Raw genomic sequence first — 25,697 nt, 5'->3', positions numbered from 1 at the left:
TATTTAGTCTACCCATATGGGGCATTTACATAATTCTAAGAAAGAAAGTTACTCAAGCGTCTACTTTTTAAAAAAAATTAAAACCAAACATTTTTGTCTTGCATAAAAGTTCAGCTGAAGAGGGAAGTCATCGAGCATGGAGTTCGTAATCTCTGTTGTTTCATTCAACATCATTCTTCCTGATTACTAAAAGATTTTATATCTATCAAAAATAAATAAATAACTAAAAGATTTTATAAACAAAACATTAAAAATAACGACACATTCGATATGGTAACAAGGCTAGTATTAATGTTTCAGCTGTACCTATATATATTTTTTTTGATAGGCAATAGATCTTTTATCGAAAAAATGAACATCATATTCATGATGATGAACACTCTGGACATGAAGAAACTACAAAAAGCTCAAGAGCTACAGCTAAGAGCTAACAGATTGTAGAAAGCAAAAATTGAAATACATTGTGTAAGACCCCAAATACGAGCCCACTGAAATAAAGTACCAAAATAAAGATTTTTTAAAAGATCTAGATCTCTCGTTATCTTCAAACATACAGTTATTACGTTCCTACCAAACAAACCACAGTAGACAAACTGGTATCATATTCCAGATAGTTGACAGGTGCTTCCCAAACCAATTCTTCCAAGCAAAAAGAAGAGATAACTGTCTTCGGCATTACCCAGTGGACTCCATACACATGAAAAACTTCACACCATAAAGCAAAAGCCAACTTACAGTGAAGTAAGAGATGGTCTACAGTTTGCCCATCACATTGACACATGTAACACCAATTAACAAGGGACTGACCTCTTTTAACAAGATTATCAATGGTAAGTATCCCCCTTGATTAAAAGGTTTAAAATCTAGAATCTACTGTAATGGGTGTACCTCGATCAGAGGTAATACAAATTCAGTTTGGCAGATGCTCATAAATAAGTTTGCCCAACAGCAATGCGTGAAATTAATGAAAATAAGTTTGCTCAACAGCAATACGCTAAATTAACGAGTCACTCGTACACAATATACAGAAGCCAGTGAATTTTGCCTCCCTGTTTTTTTGCTTTTGGGTTTTTTTTTTTTGGGCCTGAAGAATGTAGAATTTTGTCTTTCTTTGATACTAAATACAACAGCAACTAAGCCTTTCTTTGATACTTAATCTTTTGTTTAATGTTTTGAAGCGTTTCATGCCCTTCCCAACATCATTCCCAAATTTTACACCACCCAAATTTTACACCATTTCTTATCGTTTTTCTACTTTTTAAATTGGAAGTGCCATTTAAAATCCATCAGTAATTTAAAGAGATACAGTAGCAGAATAATTACTCAGGAGCATTTTAATACATAGACTTCACTAATATAAAACATACAATACAAAGACAGGCAAAGAAAATCAAATAACATTATCTTGTCCATGGATTGAATACTTGGACTGAACTTGGCTCAGAAGGAACATTAAATTTTAGATATTAGCTTCACTTGCTCTAGCCAAAATCAGTATCAAAATAAAAAATTGTATATATTTTTTTCAATTCCGGAAAATGAAAACCAATTTATAAAAGAGCACTAAGATTTTGGCATAGTATGGATACTCTAAGAAAATCAGATTAAAAATCGCTAAAATTTTTTAAAGAAAACATGTCATTATGGTATATCAAACTGCTTTGCATGCATATACTTGATTGTTGAGAACTTCAATATGTAGAAGAAAGCAATGTCTGAAATGTGTGTGTATCATTTTTTTGATAAGTACTGTCTCAAACATGAATGTACGAGAGCCACTTTAAGAGCAACATTTGCAACATACCGTTCAAGTTGACAAATTGGCAAGAGTAATAATTTCCCGTTGATGGCTGTCAATAATCTTTGCAAATGCTTTATTTCTGCAAAGCACAAAAGCTGGTTGCCTGAAGACAGAAGAATCATAGCCATAATTAGGGGATCTTGTAATTTTCAATAAGACAAATTTGGTTAAATATATTTTTTAATGGGAAAGTTACACACGCACCTAGCACTTACAAGCAGAAGATGTGCCAGTTGAGCTAAAGCTCATTGGCGACAAATTTCAACTAAATTTAACACAAACTTACACAGATTTACAATTATGGGGACTCTATTTGATCAGAAAGAAGGGAAAGGAAAATTTGAATTTCACCATAACTCAGTTTCATCAGAATGACTTTTATTTTGTTATTGCAAATTATGCATTTGATGAGTTTTGAACCCACCTCACCCTCCTCTCCCCTTGTACGAGAGGAGAAACCATTCGAATTACTGCTCATTGGCAATTTCATAAGTACGAAATTTATCTCATATGAGTTAGGATTTGAGGGGAAATTATTTCCAGACAGATAAAAGGGCTAAGAACAAGATAGAAGTGCCTCATAGAGCCTTGGCAATATCCTCGATTACTTTGCCACCACTTTCCCTCATTTACTAAAGAGAAAAACAGAGACCTTTTTCTTCTTTTCTCCTCTCATTTTTTCCCTCGTGAGATATTGATTCAATGATTGCATCTGATCCCGCAATGCACATTAGATCCTCATTTATACAGAGTTCCATTTTCTAAATAGAATTTTGAAAAAAAAATTATAAAATTTAATCATTTTCTTTAGTTATATATCACTTCAAATAAAAACATGAAAGAAACTGGGCAAAGGTATCAGGAATCATAAAATAAAGAATTAATTTCATTTGTGCCTTAAGCTTTTATAAACATTCGTAGCTATCAATAATTCCCTAAACAAAGACCCAACTAACTTTCTTTTGGAATTCCACTAAAGCAGGAATCATAGAGCATTGGGAACCCTCAGAAAACAACAAAGACAAACAATGCAAGGAAGAGAACATATAAATGCTAACTGCCAGGACTGCAATAGTTAAAAGTTTTTGAGGGTGTGAAGATCCCTATCCACATGATAGAAATGATGTTTCCAATATCATCCTTTTTAAACTTTCAGTTGATCATCCTAAATGTTATCCTCCTTGACCTTTTCAGTTCTAGGCTTTAAGTCTATCTAAGGCTTTTCCTTCTGCATACTCCTGGCATGCCATATCTCAAACTCTTTCTTTATTTAGTATTTCACCTTTTTTCTTGGGTTGAGAAAATTAAAGTTTTGTATATCAAAAACAAAAGTGCAAGTTTTTACTCAGTTAGGCAAAAGAATAATGTCCCAGCCACTTTTCTTTTCTTTTCTTTTTATTTATTTATTTTTTAAAGAAAGAGTGAGAGAACAAACAAAGTTGATCCAAAAAACAAATGAAGAGGATTTTTTATTTACTTTTTATATTAAAAGATTGAATCCAATTACCTTTCACGTCTTTCATTTACAAGTGACCTGAGAGATTTCACTGCAGAATCTACAAGATCCATCTCATATTCTACTGTTCATTTGTCCAGCCCTGAGATAACATGAAGATCATCAAACAGTGATAATATGAATTATTAAATCAAATTGTTATCATCATAACCTTTTCAAACAACTTATGCATTGTACTCTACTTCCCCTCCATTCAATATTGTTGGTATTCTACTCCATTTAAGATATCCAAAAATGCTGTCCACTTTAAAAATTTATAACCACAATTTTATAACTTTCCTAACTGAATACTCAGATTTTCTAAATAGGACCAACAATATGGGTGGTGGGAACAATAAACCAGAAGCCATGATTCATGGAAAAACATGCAAATCAAATTTTCACCAAATCCTTGGACACTATTTGAATCAAATAGTGAACTATAAAAGAAAGTAAATGTAGTGAGAGGAAAAACCTTTCATTACCATGAACAATATTACGTGTCAAAATTATGCTTAAAAGTTATTAAATTTAGCTAACTTAATACTTCCGTTTCAAAGAAGCAAAACATCAAATGTTGAGCCCCACATCCAGGTCATCCATCTAATGGTCTACTTACCTGTCCCTTTTTTTTATGACGTTGAACCTCACCATGGCACTTTGGACCCACACCCCTATGGAATAAAACACAGATACACATATCCACCTACCAGAATCGTGTATCAAGTAATCTAGGGAAACTTCTAGTGGGGATCGAACCCAATAGATCTTGGTCTACAGCTCATCCCAAGCCTCCAACCACTAGGAGGCACTCTGACAGGTCTACCTTTTCTGTTCCTTGACTGTCTCTTTCTTTCATTTGTTCTTTTTTGATTGGGATGAACACCACCCCCCCCCACCCCCAAAAAAAAAAAAAACCTTACGCTTACATGGGGAGGAGGGAGCAATCCAATGGTTCGCCTTATCTAAGCCTTAATTTTCACTTTCAAACTAAAAAATCACATGACCTTTATAATTGGCTACTTAGAGATAGTAATGTTAGCTTATTAGTGCGTTACATTTTCTCTTCCAAATTAGAAAACTAAAATTACCTCTAAAATTGATGGGTACTTGCATATCATAATTGATTCTATCGCTGTATGGTCCCTTGATGAAGAAAGCCGCTGCCATATTTTTTCTGTAACATATGGCATAAAAGGATGAAGCAATCACAACCCATTGTCAAGATATAACCAAAGTGTGTCCTCTCAGACTCAAACTTTTGATTACTCCCAGCAAAGAAAGGCTTAATTGCTTCAATACAAATATCACACAGCATTGCCACCAGGAATGCACAGTACTTGCTGCATCTGAGAATTCATATGACTCCAAATCCATAATTTTTTTGGACATAGCTTTGTTTAATACTGAGAGTATCCACTGATAACTAAACAGCAAGTCATTTGGATTTACATTTGTGGGCGGAACATAATCATCCCCAAGCCTGCTCATAGAATATCATACAACATTCCACAATTTATTACACCACTGACAATACCCAACCACCCTTTGGATATCCAGATTTATTTTATCAGACTGGAAGGCAAAATGATTACAGATATTAGTGAATCAATTAAAGGAAACAGCCAAATGAGTGAAAGAAAGACGGGTACAGAAATGAACCTGAGCTGTGTAAGAAATTAGTGCAAAGCAGAGAGCATCAGCACCACATTCAGAAACAGTCAGTTCCTTGGGATCTAAGTTACCCTCCCCTAGTCTCTTATGAAGACCTTCCAAGGATATCTCATTTATTACTTCAAGCGGATCAATGACATTTCCCAAGGACTTAAGCATCTTGCGCCCATGTGCATATCATGGGATGCAAATAAACCTGCATAGAGTTTAAGGTGCTTCAATCAGATCACGTCACCTCAGTTAATATAGTAGTTTTGCACAGGAATATGTACACTACATAGAAAATAATAATAAAAAATTTCGAATATACCGAATACATTTTTTTATAAGTTAGTAACTTATGCATAATTGACTCCTATTGGTCTATTGAGAATCCATAGCCAGCCCCATTTGGACTAAGGCTTTATTTTGGTTGTTGAAATAATACAACTTATGCATCTGTATGGGATTGAACTAATAAACTCACCCTGCAGCTATTGTTTACAGAAGGAGATGACATTTGATCCAAAGAGGATTGGCATCTATATACATACATGCATGTATACATATCTGCAAATAGCTTTAACTAGTACTTGTAGCACAACCATATATATCAAATAAATTTGTTAAGGCCACCAGACTGAAATTGGGCAAGAGCATTCATACTCCCTTACCATAACCCTCAACCCTGCTAATGATATGATATAAGAAAGAAGAAGCAGTTAGGCCCCATTTCTTGAGTTATAAACTGAAAACTCAGGGGGAAAGAGGCTCTTTATTTGTTTTACAATCATCTGATGATGTAGCTCCCAAATGTTTCTGGTGTCATGGAAAATAAACACACCACAATGTGTCTGAGAAGTTTCCCAGTGGCTACAATAAAAGAGTTTGCACAAATTCAAGTATGCATTTTATTGATAGAGTGAACACCAGGTCAGAAGATAAGAGTTATGTGAAAGGTCCATAAGGACCTTTTCTGGTTTCACTGCCACTATTTCAGAAGACAAATAATGCCCTAGGTCATATCTTGTGGATATGCATCCCTTCCTGCTCAATATTGACAAGAAACCATTCATCCTTTATCTGAACATATAGATACCTATCTTTTTATTGGTAATTTACACGTCACATAGTATCTCTTGAAACCACAACCTCTGTGGCTCTGCCTCCACCAGTTCTTATGGGGAGAAGATCCAACTTGAGCTAGAGCAAAGGAGCATCGCCAGCTGAATAAATCCTGAACCATAAAGTATTGTCATATTTAGTCTGAGAATGGTTGGAATGTCAGACATATATAACATTATGTAGTTAACAAATATTTGTCTTATAATATTATATTGAATCTTTAGTCAAATGTCATGTTATAGGCAGTGTATTATGCAACTTAGGACAAAGAAAATTATGACAATGTTCTAAAGATATAGCAGGGTAAGTTCATGTTACCTTTCTAAAAGGTACATCACCACCCAACTTCATTCCTAGCATTACCATGCGAGCAACCCATAAAAAGTGAATATCATGGCCAGTTTCCAAAACCGAAGTTGCATAAAATGTCTTTAGATCTTCTGTATTGTCAGGTCAGCCCAAAACAGTTAATGGAAAGGGACCAGAAGAAAACCATGTATCAAGCATGTCAGGATCTGGACTTAAATGAATCTTCTTCCCATTACATATTCAACTAGCCTCCACTTGAGACTCATCCTCATTTCTTGCAACCACCCAGTGTTCATTGCAAGCACCAAACTCCTTCAGCCAATCATCCTCCAGCATGACATACCATGCAGGGACACAGTGACCCCACCAAAGTTGCCTGGAGACACACCAATCACGAATGTTTTTCAAGCCATCTATGATGTTTAAGACCCAAATACTCTATATATATATATATAACAACTATAAGTAATCTTTCAAGAAGAATATCAAAACTAAACAAGTAACCAAACTAGTGATGGTTTACCTTCATGTCACAAAGTGATTTAAGGACCATCCTCTGATCATCTTAAATTCTACATTGAATACAAACTTTTATACAAACAAACAGAAGAATTATAAACCATATAGAAAAAGTACAAATATATGATAGAGCCACTTTTGTATTTACCAAAGATTAAAAAAATAAATAAATCAAATGCCTCTACAGAAAAAATTCTATCCGAAGGCTTATGCTGCTTAAGAATTAATACCAATCAATAGAAATAAAGTGATTGTAGGTGAAAGCAAAGCACCAATAGGAGCTATTGATCTATACCACATGAAATTATTTCATTATACCCAAAAAAAAAAAAGTTTTTATTGTCATATAGAAATAAATGTAATAAACTCCTATATACAAAAATCTTGAACTCAATCATACTAAATACATATCTTTTACTCAAAAAATTTATACCTTAATTATTCAAACATAAGAAAACTGAATACAAGTTAATTTTCTCTACGACCAAACTGACAGGACACTCAAAGGAAAAAAAATTTGAAAACCATAAATAAGAAATTTGAACTCAAAACCTGAAATATTAAAAAATTTAGCTCTAAAACAAGCCCAAAGTCATACCATAATCAACAGCGTGATCTTCATGCCCATTGTCGTCATAAACATTACATTCACAGACCACCTCTACATCACATAATTCTTAGATCTGAATCAAACCAAATAAAATAAAACTAAAGAAAGATATAGAAATTTAATCATAAGTGATAATGCCAAAAAAGAAGTAATCAAAGTAGGTAAGATAAGTGACAACGCCAAAAAAGAAGTAATCAAAGTAGGTAACAACAAAAGAAAAAAACAAATTCTAAACCCAAATCTCAAATTTAATGCAAAATACCAAAGATGAGGAAAAACTAAGCATTTAAAGAAACCAATATATCAAGCTAGAAAAAGAAATTAAGTAAAAGAAAGTTATCAATCACAAAATTAAGAAAAAGAAATTAAGTAAAAGAAAGTTATCAATCACTTGCAAACTTGATCCCAATAAATTTCCCTATTGATAGAGGAATACACCCAACAACACACCAAGGAAAAAGAAAGTTATCAATCACAAAATTAGACATTTTTTTAACACAAAGGCCCGAAATTATTAAATGAAACAAAGCGGAAAAGAATTCGTATAGCTCTAGAAAAATCAAATAAAAACCGGTATGGTGGTTTGCCAAATTGAATTTGGCTAAATTGTATTTGTGGTAGAATTAATGTAAATTCAAAACATTCTTAATCCAATTTGCAATTGATTTTAAAGTTTGGATGGCTCTTCATTAATAGTAAGAACTAAGAAGTCTCTTAAACGATTAAATCCCTAGCATTGCTCACATTGAAACATAAAAGAGTCTTGTAAAAACACACTTCCTCTTTCCTGAAGCAGTCTAAATCTAGATACATCGTTTCATCAAGAAACAACAACGACACTATGAAACAGATTATATATAATGGCCAATGGAATCCCTTTTGCCTTATCTAAGTAAATAAAGCAATTTCTGAATATGGGTTTTCTTTCTTTGTAGCAGTGAAAGCTTCAGCCTAGGCTTATATAAAAGGTAAAGAAGTCTACCTTCAACAGAGGCAACTTCAGTGGCAACAGAACTCAATATGGAGCGTTTGGCCGATACCAAGGCCGTATGGAACGCTGAACAGAATAGCCTGTAGCTGATAATGCAAAGAAATCTGTCTAAATATCACTTTCAAACTCTGAGTGACAGTGATACTACATTATTACTACAGCAACAATTAGATCAAATGGGGTTAGAGAAGCAAACCCAATGAAACCACAAATATTATCAAGCATCTTCAATCCCATATAACACACCAAATATATGTATGTGTATATATGTATATGTGTGTGTATATATATATAGCCAGATTATAAGGCAAGCATTTCATCAAACATGTCAAAGACTCACTACCGGATTTGAGAGCAAGCCAAATCCTTTAGATCTCTAGCATTGGATGTTCAATCCAAACGCAGCAGCCTCGCCATACGCAGGTGATGGGGCATGTTGGTGCGAGGGTGTGTCTGGTGATTGGATCGATGTTTGTGATTGGTGGTGAAGGTGAACGTGGGTCGGCGGTGGTGCTGTGAAAGGGTGTTTGCCGTGTTGCTGTGGAAAAGGGGTCGGGAAGGAGGAAAATTTTTTTTTTTTTTTTGTTAAAAGGAAATTTTTTTTTATTTACTTGTTTATAGAGAGAGAGAGAGAGAGAGAGAGAGAGAGAGAGAAAGAGAAAAATTTAAATTTAAATAATGTAGATAAATAAATAGTAAAGGTGATGTGTATTTAAAGTGAAATGTTATATCAACAACATTTTCATAATAGTTCATAGGCGACGGATTGTTAATTATGGTAAAGTAATTTAAGTTTTGGATTCAAATTTTAACCAATAATAGATTTTTTTGTAAAAAGGTTAGGAATGTAACACCTCTGATATGTAAAAGTAGTAAAAGTGGAGTTTTTTAGGTTAGCCAAAAAGGTTAGGAATGTGACACCTCTTCTATGTAAAAGTAGTAAAAGTGGAGTTTGTTTTTTAGGTTAGCCAAAAAGGTTAGGAATGTAACACCCCTTATATGTAAAAGTAGTAAAAGTGGAGTTTTTTAGGTTAGCCTCAGTATTTACCATCCCACAACTAACTCACACCCACACCCACACCGACAACCATGGAACACCTATAAACATTGATCGCCACTACAACCAACATCGAGAGAGAGAGCGAGAGAGATTATAAAAAACTAAGAAAAATGTGCGCGAGAAATAAAAGAAGTGGCCATGACCAATAGTGAGAGGTTGGCTTGAAAGAGGAGAGGGATGAGAGAGTGAGAGAGCTGAGAAAGAAGTTAGAAAGTATGCATACTTCATTAGGGGTGTCGTACTTCAATCGAACACTTCTGCATGCATGTTCTAGACGTGTTCTTTTAAAAAAAATGCAAGACACAGTTGGAATACGGGAACAATAAGAATCAAATACCCTTTCACAAAACAATAAAAGCATTCATGCTATGAATAGTAGTAATAGTGCATTTAAAAATTAATAAGATATCACTATTCTTGATTTTTATTATAATTTCTAAACATTTTTTAATATTAATGGATTTTCTTTATCATCCATTATTACTCTTATATACATATATATAATTAATTATATATAAAAAAAAAAAATATATATATATATATATATATATACTTTTTTATACAAGATAAAATCTCTACTTTAGTCTAATCTAAGTGTGTGTTTGGGTTGGATTTAAGTTGCGTTGCATTGCGTTTCTTTTTTTTTTTTTTTTTTTTTTCACGCTTTTTCATTTGGAGTATTGCGGTTACTGTTCAATGAACAGTAACCGCAATTGTTGACTTTCTGCAGTGAACAGTGCACATACGCACTGTTCACGGACCCACAAATTACACTTTTTATCAACTTTTTCATTAAAATGGGTCCCACAGTACTATTCACACATTTAAAAATTATTTTACTACAGTGTTTTCAGTTTTCAGTTTTAAGTTTCAGCAAAATAAGGGTCCGTTTGGATACAGCTGAAAACTGAAAACTGAAACTGAAAACTGAAAAGTACTGTAGCAAAATAATTTTTAAATGTGTAAATAGTCATGTGGGACCCATTTTTAATATTTTTTCCTGAATAAAGTGATTTTGGGTCCCATGAACAGTGTTCAAACAGTGCATGAACAGTAAAATTTGTCTCTGCACAGTAAAATTTGTCTCCCGCACAGTACATGAACAGTACTTTTACTGTTCATCCGCTAAAAAAAAAAAAAAAAATCTTAAACGCAAACGTGCGTTTGGGAAGCGCAAAACGCGCTTCCCAAACACACTCTAAGTTCTATCCAAACAGACCCTAAGTGTATATGTGTGTGAAGCTCATTCCTGGAGACTTGAACCCCGGCCTTTACCCCCCACACCCCACAAACATTTATATTTGTGAAGTGACCACTACACCAAGGGTGTGTGGTGGTATAAAAATATAAATATAAATAAAAAATATATTTAATAATTATTTAATACACATGTACTGTCGTACCCAAGTCAATTTTTTCAAAAATTTCCATATTGTCGTCTCGTACCCTTACCGTGTTCATGCTTCTTAGGAAAGAGGAGAGAGACTGACAAGAGAAGTCTAATAAAAAGTATATTTTAATTTTAATATTTGTGCCTGTACGCTTCTACCAATAGAAGTCTACGGTTACATATGCTAAATTTTTTTAAGCATTTACACATTCAATGTTAGTGCTCTTTTTACAACTTATTTTACAATTTATTGATGTAACTCTACCGTATTCCATTTTTTTGGGAGTATGGTACCAAGTTACCAAAGCATCACATTTGATAGTTTTATCGTCACATTGAACAGTACCAATATCCCATATGACCATATTTTTGTCACATTCAGTAGTTCTCTTATTTTTTTATTCACATTTAATGATTCCAACGTCATATTAGACAATACCAACATCACATTTGACCGTACTTTCATCATATTTAGTGGTTCCCTTATTTTTTAAATCACATTCCCATCAAATTCCATTCCAAGAACCTATCATTCTAATATTTGGTGTTTTTAGTAATAATTAAAATTTAAATAATGAACCGTCCCAATATAGTCACAAACCTTAAAAGTAACAAAAATACCTAATGATGTCCAAAAATAGTCCTAAAACCTTCAAAATGACTTTAGAGTGATATCTCATCTTTTTTTTTTTTTTTTTTTTTTTTTTGTTCTCTCTGTAGTTTTTGTGAGAACATGTTGGTTATGTTAGCATATGTAAGCAATAGTGTACAAAATTGCAGAGTCTTAGAGAGTCTATAGTGCTAGGTTATCATCCCAACTCGAAAACCAACATTTTGTTTAACATATTTATCAAGAAACTGCATCACTGCTAAGGGATGAGCGGATCGCAACTCACATATCGCCATAACAGTTTGTTGTTTTAGCTATCAAGTCCATGATTCTGCTATCTTCTCCAAGTAAGATCACTGCATTGTTGGCTTTTTAAGAAATTTATTCACTTAATTCTAAAAAATAAAAATAAGCATCCAACTCTTGTAATAAATACAGAAAAGGAAATTGAGCACTGAGCACAGAATATCAGAAACTTCAATCTTGCCAGCAACATAGGTGAACTTCAATCTTGTCAATAGCATGTGGCATATGATTCCTACTAAATAGTGTATTACCAATGTTGGAATGTCAAAAAAAATCAGGTACTTGACATTTTGAAGTAATTCCAATTGTTCTTGTTTCAACATTATTAGGTGACTAGTTACCATCCATCTCTGCTTGTGCACCAAATTTCTACTTCAAATAACTCATCTCTCTTCACTCACAAGCATTTCTTCCAAGCACATGATGTTTGGATAAATATAGAATATGAATCAAGTCAGATCATGTTTTGCAAGTTGTTCTATTCATATCAATCTTACTTGGATGCATATTAATATCGCTGAAATACTGACAGTTTAATTATAATGCTTTTTGAAACAAGATATTATGTCCACATTTAATATAATACTATGTCCAAGGGCACTAAATTCTTACAATCTATCTCAGATGTGAACTTGTGTCTCTTTCTGCCATTGTGATGGTTCCTTGTATGCACACGTAATGGAAATTCCTTAAGGGACCTTTTTATGGTATATAATTCATTCCATCAGTTGCTATCTCTTGCAAGGGGCGGCCTAATGGATTGTGGATGTTTAAATTGATGCATTTTATATATTTAGATTTAATTAAATAATATTTTTTTAATTTAAAGTTCATTCTTCTAATTTTTTTTAGATGAAATAATTTTTAGGTTTTTTTTTTTAATGAATTTCTTGTTCATATTTGAGTTGTTCATCTAAATTTTGTTAAGATTCGGTTAATGGATATTTTTAGGCAATTTGTTAATAAACCATTTTAAGAAAATATATATAATTTTTATGAGAAATAAAAAATTTGTTAAAAAAAAATTATGCCTTTTTTTATTATAAAAAGTTTTTAAAAGTATTTCTTTAACTAATGTTATTAAGGCATTTGTTAATTTTTCCTGTGTTATAACTTTTTTTAAGAAAGTTTTATTTGTTCTTAAGATTTTCATATTTTTCTTTATCATTATATTATATTTATTGCCAATAACAAATTATTTAGAAAATATTTTTTTAAGACTTAGATCATTTTTCACAAAACTTTTTTTTTTTTTTTGCTAACTAGTTTATATATTCTAATTTGAGTTATTAAGAACAAATAAAACTGAAACTCATCTCATTTCTTGAGGGACCCATAAAAATCAAGAATTGTGTCCAACTTGACAACCAAAGTAATCTTTTTTTTTTTTTTTTTTTTTTGAGAGGCAGACAACCAAAGTAATCTAAACACTTGAACAGTACGTAAATTCTTTTCAGTTGGTTACCATCATATCCGTCAATCATTCAATCCCACTTGTGTTTGTTATTAAAGCAGGAAGGATAATTTTTTTACCGTAATTATTTAAAAGAAAAAGGATGGTTCTTCGTGGATTTGATGTGTGTGAAAACGACACTCTCAGTTCTCATTAAAAAACAATTTTAAAAAAAATATTCCTTTAGTTATATATCCAACGAACTGTAATAGATATTTCCTGCAGGAACCCAGTCCCAAAAAAAAAACAAAAAGGTTTCTAGATCAAAAATATTGTGGGATCCACAAACTTCAATAAGCGATAGTCGGCAAAAACAGTTTAGCTTGAAGCATCTTTAGTAGTCAAATTTTTTATATTTTTAACTTTTATATATGGTGCTGGTTAACATCCACATTTATAAGAATTTTTGTCAATTATTAAGTCTTATATCAATATTTTGTTATTTTTATAGACTTTAAGTTTTATAGACTTTAAGGTTAGCTTTATACAATTTCTTTCATTTATCTAATTTTTTTTATAAATTAGAATTCACATAATTTTAACTTTAACAAATACGACACAATACTTGTTAATATTTGTCTTTTTTTTTTTTAACATTATTCAATAAACTATCTATCAATTTTCTATCTCATTTAAATTTTCTTTCATTATTCTTTTCATAGAAATGTTATTTCCACAATATTTTTACAACAAATCTTATGTGAAAGGTTCTTATTTATGGTCCGTTTGGATTGAGGAGGAATGAAGGAGAGTAGAGTAAAGTACAGTAGATTTGCCCAAAAATTAGCTTATTTTTAGCCAATTCTACTCTACTTTCCTCCACTTCCCCTCCTTCTCCCCTCCATCTAAACGAACCCTTACTATTATTAGTGAGCAAAAAAGTAATTTTAGCAGTATATTTAAATTAAAAACCTATAACAATCTGTCAACTAGAATTTGTTATGAAAATATTGTAGACATAGTATTTCTTTCTTTAATCTTTTCTCTTTTTATTATTTTTGATTTCTCATCTATTTATATTTTTTAAATTCCCAATGGCTATATTTTTAAATCTACAGTAATTAACATTTTTAAATTTTCCAACACTATAACGAGTCCTAAGATCATCTAATTTTAATTTCGTGCCCGCATTTTTTTTTTTATGTTGTTGGTTTTTATTGTATTTTGAAATTTCTCTACATTTATGCTAATCTTGTGCAAGTCTTTTAAAAATTATATGTAATTTAAAATGAGTTTATTCGTTAATTTCTCTCTTTTTGATAAAATCTGATAGTGAAAGGGGGGGTTCAGTTAATGAAAATTTTAATATCATTTTTTTGGGAATTGTGAGAGGACATCTTGAAAGGTGTTTGTTGACTTTGTTCATTTTTGTTGTTTCAATTACCTACGCCAATCTTGCTCAGATTGAGATAAGGTGGAACAGGTATCATATTTAATTACTTTTAATGATGGGATTGAAAATGAAAAAAAATTATTTTTAATTTCAATCATTAAATAAAAAATATTTTTTAAAAAAAGTAAAAAAAGATAACAGTTAGAGCATCCACAGCAGCTGTGGTATAATTTATGCCATTTTGTCACACTAAAGACCTACTTTATTATTTTACCACATCATTTTACAACATCCCATTTATCAGATGTTTTATCATTCAATCCTATACATTAAAATAATATTTACTACACATTAAAATAATATAAACAATACAATAAAATAATATATCTAACACAGTAATTAACAACCACAACACTGCTGCCGCCGCCGCCGCCGCCGCCGCCACCACCACCATTGTGGCAGCCACAATCCATTGCAAAACAAAAAATTGAAAACAAAACCACCGCTCACCACAAAACCCATTAAAACCCAGAAAACACAGAAAATCCATGAATCAAACCCAGAAAACAGCAACTCAAACCCAGAAAACCGGCAACCCAAACCCAGAAAACAGCAGCTCAAACCCAGAAAACCGACAACCCAAACCCACGAAACTACTAGCACCGCCAACCCAAAGCCCCGAATCCACTTGCACCGGCAACCAAAACCCATTAGCACCGGCAACCCACGATTCCGATCTCACCTCAACGTCGATGGCCACGTCGATTCCAATCCCATAATCGTGACGAACACTCCGGCGGCAGACCTCGCCCTCACGAACCTCGCTTATTGCTCGCACACCGATCTTCATGGCTTCGCCGTCCTTGGCACCAAGCTCTACCTCGCCTCCATCGCCGATTCCTTTGTTCTTTCTGGGTTTGTGAGGATTCCATTTCTGGGTTTTGTTTTAAACTAGGAATTGGATTTGAGGATTTTTGGGTTTGATTTTTGGATTTGAAGAAAGAAGATTTCTGGGTTTGATTTGAGGAAAGAACACCGGTTTGGGAGAGAGAGACCGATTGTGAGGAGAGGTGTTCTTGAGGAGAGGAAACAACACCGGTTGGGGAGAGAAAAAATCAATTAAAAAAGTGAGAGGAGAGAGAAAAACCGAATAAAAAAATAATAAATTTATACCACATTTCGTCCGTACCGTTGCAAATTTGCAACGGTACTGTTCATATGTGGTATAATTTTTACCATTTGGAACATCTGATAAAGCTCCTTTTTTGTGTTTGGTGTGCTAAATGTGCCAAAAATTTGGCATTTGGCACATTTAGCACATCTGCTGCGGGTGTCTTATGAGAGCAAAATTAAGAATTGATCAGAATAGTTTGAAAAAAGAAGAAGTTGTGATCATAAAATTGAAAGGATAAAATTTAGTTAAAAATAGGTTGTAGCGTTCAATAAAATAAATATTACTATATATTTTGAAAATATAACCGTTAAATTGCATGTTCTTTACACTTTTAATACACGTGTCAAATTTTGTGTAATCGGGTACTATTTACCATATGATCTATAAATTTATATTTTTTGCATAATGTTAAACTACAAAAACTTACAATTTAAATATTTTATTGATGACATAGTTATTGATTTTCAATTTTCTAAAATTTTTATAAGCATAGAGGAATAAGAAGAAGATGTAATCCAATAGTGAATTTGTCAAAATTTATTTATAATAAAAAAAAATATTGAGTAAAGTTGTAGTTTTAAGGTACAACTAATTTTACAGCTAAACTTTGTCCAAATTTAAAATATAACAGGTTTTTTTTTAAACAAAAATATTATTTATATTGCTTTATTTTTTATTTTTTACAATTGTTATCGAAAATTTCTAATGGTTATCAATTATTATTAAAAATAAGTGAGAAAATATACATAAAAAATATAAGAAATTCATATATAGATAAAGATATATCTTTGTTTGAAATAATTTATTAAAGTCCAGAAGAAAACTATTAGTACATTAATTTTTTTTTTTTAAAAAGTATCTTGATTCAAGTAAAAAATTAAAGAATATCAAATTATACATCATAAAATTAACATTATAAAATGGGCTTGTAATTTGTCTCCTCTTACTGGTACAAAAGTTGATAATATCTTGAGTATGCATCATCAGCAATGACAACGTAAAAGACAAACCATCCCTTGATTCTGAAACTGACACTTATATATAACCAGTATTGATTCATTATATTTTTGGTTGAAGTATTGATCCAATCGGAGAGAGTACAGAGACCCACACACCACACATGCTACTTTTAGTAGTACTAGGCTACTAGCAAACTAGGGGCATCCGATATTCAATCCCTTTCAGTCAATTCACTTGGCTCAAAAAAAAAGATAATTTTAAATATTAGTATTTTTTTTTAAAATTGAAGACATGTGATTGACTAAGGGAATGCTTAGGGTGGCATAAAAAATAATATTTTAATATTATTGTCCATCAATTTTTTTTAATGATTCTTAATTTAATGTTAAAATTATAAGTCTGTTTAAAAAATTCTATATATCACTTTTATATTTATATGTTCTAATAAGTATTATTATTATTTTTTTTTAAATTAACATATTTAAAATATTAGAATCCATTTTGACATACGTGACAAATGTTAGAGACAAAAAAGTAATTTTCTCAAATTGATAATATCTTGACTAGGAATCGTCAGCGGTGACAATTAAAAAAGAAGGAGCTTCCCTTGACGCTGAATTTGACACCCATAATATTATACAACCAAACGACAAAACTATGCCTATTCAGCAGAGAGTATTTAGAGGCTAGAGAGGGTAGAGACGCACACAACACGCATAAAAATTATTTAGAAACGACAAAAGTATGCCCATTCACTTTCACTCAGAAATCCTGAGGGCACAAATTCTCCACTTGTCATCCATTCAATACCCCAATCCACTTGCCTCAAAAAGAAAACCCAAACGGCAACAACATAAAAAAAAAAAAAAAAAATGCTGGATGACAAAAATTTACACAATTTTTACTACAATTCGTAATCTATTTTTGCTATAATTCATTACATGATAAATTGTGAATAGGTTGTGAATAGTGAAAGTATTGACCCATAAGAACCTGTTACTTTTCTTTTTATCGCTCACAACAATAATTTGTTATGCGGTAAAAATTGTGTAAATTTTAGTGGTCCTAGCATTAGTCACTAATCTCTCCTTCGGATTGGTTGAAACCGTCGGCATGGGGTACACCACTACACAGCTTGTTGACTTGTTATCACTCTCTGTGTTCCTTCCTTAACGTTTTGTGTAATCCTAAGGTCCTAAAGTCTACATATATGTGTCCAACTCTTACTCTTCTTGGTAATTACTCCTTCAACAAAAGCAAACACCACCATTTGCTTACTTATATCTACTGCAACTACTTCAATACTAGCTAACTAAGCTAAAAGTACTGCTAGGAAAAATCATATTTTGGGGCAAAAGCCATGAAGACATGAACAACAGAACAAGTATGACTAGTGTTGAATTGAAGGAGCCCCAGGAAAATGCTGCAGTGTTAGTGTGTAAGTAATGTAGAAAGTTGGAGATGGCGAAAGCCATATTGTACAAAAGAATTATATTTCCGTTTTCCACAACAGAACACAACTCGCCCCAGATGCAAATGGATAGGACACCCACAAAGTGCTTATAAATAAGTTTGCTAATATGCGAAATTAATGAGTCACTCATACACAATATACAGAAGCCAATAAAATTTTTCCTTCTTTTTTTTTTTTTTTTTTTTTTTTTTTTTTTTTTGCTTTTGGATATTTATTTATTTTTGGGGGAGGGGGGTTGAAGAATGTAGAATTTTTCTTTTCTTTGATACTAGATACAACAGCAACTCATTCTCAAAAAAAAAAAAAAAAAAAAAAGAAAAAAAAAAGAAAGAGATACAACAGCAACTAAGCCTTTTCTTTTATACTTAATCTTTTGCTTAATGTTTTGAAGCGTTACATGCCATTCCCAACATTGTTCTCAAATTTTACACTATTTCTTATTGTTTTTCTACTTATTAATTGGAAGTGCCACTTAAAATCCAGATAAAGTGACTCTTTGATGATGTTTAATGCATAATTGGATGTGAATGCTCATAGAGGATAAAATGACTAACGAAAGCAAAATTAAGATTTGAAGAAAATAGTTAGTAAAAAAAAGGGAATAATTTGTGATCACAAAATAGAAAATATTGCTTTTTTTTTTTTTTTTGTTGCTAAAATTGAAATATAATTTACATCGATTGGATTTTTTTATCTAATTGTTATTGATACTTCGTAACGATCAATTGTTAATATAAATAAATGAAAAAAAAAATATAAAATAAAGAAATTCATTTAAGCATAAGGATAGAATCTTTTTTTTATATATGAACATGATAAAATCTAATCTATATAGATATTTATAATAATAGGTGAAACTGAGAGAAACTCAAATTAGAATTCCAAATTAGAGTTCTAATTTTGCTCTATATATCCTAAATTATTCATTCTTAAAGAATTTTATTTCTTAATTTCATAATCAAATGTGGGACCACATCATAAATATTCATTCAAGTGAGTTATTAAGTACAAAAATCAAAGAGTCTAGAATAAATGAATCGTAAAAAAAAAAAAAAAAAAATCACAATAATTATAAAAAAAAAAAATGGACAATTTACATTTTATACCTAATTATATCCCTACAAAATTTTTTAAAGAGTTAACAAAATATAAAAATGACTATATAATATTTAAGTTATATATGTAGGAATTATATTATGCATCTTATTGTATATCTTTAAGTGTATCCATATATATATATATATATATGCATGGGGTTACAAGTTAGTATATATATATATATAGTCAAAACTCAGAGAAAATCTAATTAGATTTTAATTGGATTCTCAATTTTGCACCATGTGTCCCATTTAATTTTCAATTTTGTGCCAAGTAAATTATAGAGTGTAAAAATCGAAGAGTCCAAATCCAATTAGATTCTAAATTGGATTTCAATTGGAGTCTAATTTTTCGTCACGTGTTCATATAAGTTTTTAATTTTTGTGACAAGTGAATTATTGGGTGCAAAAACCGAATAGTCTAAAATCAATTAAATTTTAAATTATATATATAATTATAATGAGAAATCATTACATATTTTAGAAATATATAATTTTTTTTTAAGTGTAAGCTAATACCATGTATAATTTAAACTGTGGGGCCCAATAATCTGTGACCCTGGCCCATTTTTACATTGGGGCCCAAGGCCCGAGCTGAGGAAGGATATAGCCGAGCAAGTATAATAAAAGTCCAAGTTATCCTGAGACATAGCCGAGGATGATTCTGTCCTCGGCATCCCCGAGACCCTCCTGAAAGAAAGGGAAAGAATGGTATAGGAACAGTTTTGAGAAAAACCTAAAATATCTATGCTGATATAGAAAGGACCGCTGGACAGTATGGCGACCAAGAACAAAGGGAAAGCTGTCATTACTGTCATTTTGCACCTAACAGAACCATGCTCTTCAGCTTTTACAACTACCCCCAACCACTTTGGGTATGGACTGATGGGACAAGTATTAGTCCTGGAAAGTCGAACCTACACGTGGACGTTGGATAAGGGATACAAGCTAATATAAAAGGGGAAGTAAGCAGTCCAAAATAAGAGGCTGGGAAATAAGGCCAAGAACCAGAGCCTCCCAAACCGTCTCGAGGAGAAAGACTCCCCGAGCGAACACGGTTTAATTTTGTATGAACACCACGACTAACTACCGTTCGGTGACCAAGGCCTAGCCTTTCAAACCCACGCTCTACAAATTGTACTGTTCAGGCTCTCAACGTGCGAACCCAATATCATTTTGGGGTCGTTACAAATTGAGTCCCTACAATTGACGCCGTCTGTGGGGAGGCTTGTGTGTTGGCACAGGCAGTGGGTCGAGAAAGTCCCTCCATCACCTCCAACAGCCCGTTGCAGCGCTCTAAAGTAAAGTTCCATTAAGGGCTACGCTTTTTCATTAGGGGCTACGCTTTGAAGCGTCAGTAACGCGGATGATTTTAGGGGCTTGGCCAAGGGGTTAATCTTCCCAAACCAATGTCCCACAGCTTGGCCGAGGGGCTAATTCCCCCCCCCCCACTTAATGAAAATATCTAAGTTTTGAACAGAACCAAGGTATTGCATGGTCCTCGGACTCAAGCCTATGGGAAAACCAACTACTTAATGAAAATATCTAAGTTTTGGACAGAACTAAGGTATTCCATGGTCCTCGGACTCAAACCTATGGGGAAACCAACTACTTAAAATCTAAGTTTTGGACAGAACCAAGGTATTGCATGGTCCTCGGACTCAAACCTATGGGGAAACCAACTACTTAAAAACTAAGTTTTGGACAGAACCAAGGTATTGCATGGTCCTCGGACTCAAACCTATGGGGAAACCAACTACTTAAAAACTAAGTTTTGGACAGAATCAAGGTATTGCATGGTCCTCGGACTCAAGCTTATGGGGAAACCAACTACTTAATGAAAATATCTAAATTTTGGACAGAATCAAGGTATTGCATGGTCCTCGGACTTAAACTTATGGGGAAACTAACTACTTAAAATCTAAGTTTTGGACCGAACCAATGTATTGCATGGTCCTCGAACTCAAACCTATGGGGAAACCAACTACTTAAAAACTAAGTTTTGGACAGAACCAAGGTATTGCATGGTCCTCGGACTCAAACCTATGGGGAAACCAACTACTTAAAAATTAAGTTTTGGACAGAACCAAGGTATTGCATGGTCTTCGGACTCAAACCTATGAGGAAACCAACTATTTAAAAACTAAGTTTTAGACAGAACCAAGGTATTGCATGGTCCTCGGACTCAAACCTATGGGGAAACCAACTACTTAAAATCTAAGTTTTGGACAGAACCAAGGTATTGCATGGTCCTCGGACTCAAACCTATGGGGAAACCAACTACTTAAAATCTAAGTTTTTGACAAAACCAAGGTATTGCATGATCCTCGGACTCAAACCTATGGGGAAACCAACTACTTAAAAACTAAGTTTTTGACAGAACCAAGGTATTGCATGGTCCTCGAACTCAAACTTATGGGGAAACCAACTACTTAATGAAAATATCTAAGTTTTGGACAGAACCAAGGTATTGCATTGTCCTTGGACTCAAGCCTATGGGGAAACCAACTACTTAATGAAAATATCTAAGTTTTGGACAGAACCAAGGTATTGCATGGTCCTCGGACTCAAACCTATGGGGAAACCAACTACTTAAAAACTAAGTTTTGGACAGAACCAACCTCGGACTCAAACCTACGGAGAAGTCAACCACTTAAGGGGAATTCTAGATTGCTCAGACCTACGGGATGATTATATACTAAAAGTCGGATTAAGTCCTAGACGGAATGAAGATCCTGACCTGTCCTCGGATCCTCTATTTTGAGGGAACTGATGCAAACGAGCATTTGAATTCAGTACGATCGTACTTCAATCCACGTTTGGATGCCAAAAATGACTAAGGCTATAAAGGATATTAAGAAGGTGGCAAAGCACCCTCGTACTTGGCGATCCGCATGGGCAGCTCATTTTGGGTTGCCCCTCCTTGGATGATTACCTCCTACACAGTACCGAGCATTTAGCTATCATCTTGTTTAGTCTTGGTATGTAACCTTTTCCAAGTCGGCATTATTGTGCTGTATAGTTTCAATAACCTCGGAATAATGTCTTTTTCTTAAAAAGTGCCTCGGCCCTAAGTATCGTTTTTTTTTTTTCTTTTCAGGTCGGCATTATTGCGCCGAATAGTTTCAATAAGTTCATAAAGATATCTTTTTCTTAACAGGGGTTTCGGATCTAAGTATCGTTCTGAATAATAATAAAAAAATCACATAATGGCACGTCCATTCATAGCATAACTATTGCAGAGAAAAAAGAATACATATAATAAAATAACGTTAACTTTTATTAATGTAAAGAGGTAGTACAACGTACAATAAGGGGCTTAAACAAGCCTATACAGGAAGCTAATTACAGAAGTAAAAAAAAAAAAAAAAAAAAATACAATGAAATGACAAATCTTTCTAAACTCTGCTCCAGTAGCGACTGTGTATAAGAGGGAGACCCCCTTTGATGGATGAAGAGAAGAAGAGGAAGAAGTAAAAGCACCGGGATGGATCTGGTGATGGGAAAGAAGAAGAAGGGGAGGCAAAAGGAGGCACCAGTGAAGGAAGAGATGAAGAAGCAGGATACTTAGTCCTTACATCAACCCTGACTCCTAACACACTGGTGCTATATTAGCTATGCTCGAAGGAGAGCGGATGGTACTGATGGTGAGCAACCCCAGCTTAGTTGCACCAAAAGCTTGATGTGATTAACACCTGCTTCGGATTTTGGCTGAAGGAAGATGAGAAATATCTTGAGTCTCTACCTACCCCACCCTGACCGAGCCATCTTAAGCTTTGGAGGGACACGGTGCTTCTGGAAAGGATGTGGTTCCTTCACCCCCACTTTTACCTCAGACATATCACGCTCTAAGGTTTGATTGTGCTGATAAGGAAAACTTTGAGCGTAGCTTAAGGTTTAAGGTTTTAGAAAGGTTAAAGGGTCTCTATGTAAAGGAAGTACCCTTTCGCCTTGCTTCTTATATGGAAGGTAAGTTCAGTGGCATTTAATCCGTACAGATTTCCAAGAAGAGCTGCAAACGAGATAATGTCCATTCAGCTCCCCAACGTCATCTATAACCGTCAGATTTGATTGGCCTCGTAAAGGAAAGTTATTAAAGACGCGCCTCGTACACGGGAACGGCAAAAGCGCATCGTGAGTAAATCTAAAAGAATGTCTCGTAACCCGGCGCATTTTCTAGGTAGATGAAGAGACACCGAAATTAATGAGGGACAAAGCTGGGTAAGCCATGATACAGGCCCGACATCAGCAAAATCATCCTCCCCGACCAAGAGGTGGGGCAGCAGGATTTTGAGGGGCTATTGTGGGGCCCAATAATTTGTGACCCTAGCCCATTTTTACATTGGGGCCCAAGGCCCGAGTCGAGGAAGGATATAGCCGATGACGTATAATAAAAGTCCAAGTTATCCTGAGACATAGCCGAGAATGATTCTGTCCTCGGCATCCCCAAGGCCCTCCTGAAAGAAATGGCAAGAACGGTATAGGAACAGTTTTGGGAAAAACCTAAAACATCTATACTCATAGAGAAAGGACCGCTAGACAGTATGGCGACCAAGGACAAAGGGAAAGCTGCCATTGAATACTCTGCACCTGACAGAACCATACTCTTCAGCTTTTACAACCACCCCCAACCACTTTGGGTATGGGCTGATGGGACAAGTATCAGTCCTGGAAAGTCGAATCTACACGTGGACGTTGGATAAGGGATACAAGCTAATATAAAAGGGAAAATAAGCAGTCCAGAATAAGAGGCTGGAAAATAAAGTCAAGAACCAGAGCCTCCCAGACCATCTCGAGGAGAAAGACTCCCCGAGCGAACACGGTTTAATTCTGTATGAACACCACGACTAACCACCGTTCGGTGACCAAGGCCTAACCTTTCAAACTCACGTTCTACAAATTGTATTGTTCAGGCCCTCAACGTGCGAACCCAATATCATTTTGGGGTCGTTACAAATTGAGTCCCTACATAAACATTTTCTAAAAAAAAAAAAAATTTGAAAAATGCCGTTAGGTTTAGTGTGTGCTAGTTTTGAGGGGAAATGTATCAAACGTAAGTGAGATATTTTAAAATAGAGAGTGTTCTAATTTTTATGAAAAAAATTTCTCTTGTAGTTTATTTATTTATTTTAATTTTGTTGAATTACAATTTTAATCCCATTTTTTTAAGAATAAGGATTGTCTAATTAAATTAGATGTATTTTTGACATTTTTTGAAATCATAACTAACTTTCTGAATCCTCTTAATATATAGAAATAAAGTCAAACTGTATGTTCACAACATTTGTGCTTGTTTCTGTTGTTTAGTTAATCAATCTCCTTGGTTAGCAAAAAAAAGAAAAGAAAAAGGAGCCCAGAAAAATGCTGCAGTGTCAGTATGTAAATTATATATATATATATATGTTATTTATATGTAAATACTATATTCTTAAGCTATATATATTTATTGTTTGTACAAAAACTCTTTAAAAAATGCCATGCATTTAAGTTATATTTCAAAATGTGATCGTTTTGATTAAATTAAAATAAGGTACTATCCTAACACTTTCTCAACACGTAATTGAACTTTCAAGTTCAAAAACCTTTGGTTTAAGACTATTGGTTACCTTAATTAGTTAGGAGCCCTTAAGATTGGTTTTTAGTTAATTAGGTAATTAAAATGAATTAGACTTTAGGTGATTAATCACACTTGGTTAGTGGTGATTCCATAAAATAAAATAAGAAAAGAGACTTAGGGGGTAGAAAGTGTTTTTTTTGTTTTTTTTAAAGAGTTTTAATTTAAGATTATCATTTCTGATTTGATGTAGACAGAGATTGAACCCACGTTTTAAAATAGTAATAAACTACAAAATATTAGTATTATAACAAAAATACCATTCACAATATTATTATAATACTTTCCCAATAAATTCTAAGTAATGGTCATTACGGGTTATAATTGTGGACTTATCGCATTGGAATAAGATTAAGGAAAATGGCGAGTAATTTGTCTCCTCGTACCGATACAAACTGCAAGTTACCAAAAAATTGTGGGTAAAATATCTAGACTATGCACGGTGACAGTGAAAAAAGACAGACTGTCCCTTGACTCTGGAATTTGACACCTGTACTACGCAACAAAAATATTCATTGAGGATTACGCAACCAGAATTTTTAGAAATATTTTTTCAGAAAGGGAAAAATTTATCAATATTTTTTTAATTTTTAAGAAAAATTTTTTTAAAAATAAAAATTATAATGTGTCTTTAGGAAACACGTTAGCAAATTTTTTTTTTATCAATCACACTATTATATTACAATTATAATAAAAAATTGTGAAAAATTATATAATCTTAAA

The 25,697-nt window shown here is 33.2% G+C and overlaps 1 long non-coding RNA gene across 14 annotated transcripts; it reads right to left on the bottom strand.

Annotated features, from left to right (window-relative positions):
- Positions 1-1,068: 1,068 nt before the first annotated feature.
- On the bottom strand, positions 1,069-9,069 carry LOC115960303. Of its 14 annotated transcripts, none has more exons than XR_004085149.1 (9): positions 8,844-9,069; positions 8,495-8,589; positions 7,501-7,585; positions 6,907-6,971; positions 6,393-6,759; positions 4,959-6,186; positions 4,388-4,871; positions 3,309-3,399; positions 1,069-1,904 (listed from the first exon to the last, which is right to left on the bottom strand). It is a non-coding gene; the product is annotated as an uncharacterized LOC115960303 (long non-coding RNA). The 14 variants fall into 14 exon arrangements; XR_004085151.1 differs by having other exon boundaries at positions 6,907-6,955; XR_004085156.1 differs by lacking the exon at positions 6,907-6,971 and having other exon boundaries at positions 4,959-5,166; positions 5,437-6,186.
- Between the last annotated feature and the right edge of the window lie 16,628 nt (positions 9,070-25,697).

The sequence above is a fragment of the Quercus lobata genome, chromosome 9 (genome assembly GCF_001633185.2).
Source record: "Quercus lobata isolate SW786 chromosome 9, ValleyOak3.0 Primary Assembly, whole genome shotgun sequence".
Classification (NCBI taxonomy): Eukaryota; Viridiplantae; Streptophyta; class Magnoliopsida; order Fagales; family Fagaceae; genus Quercus; species Quercus lobata.
Note: the sequence above shows the minus strand (reverse complement) of the source record. Positions and strands in the feature narration are given on the sequence as shown.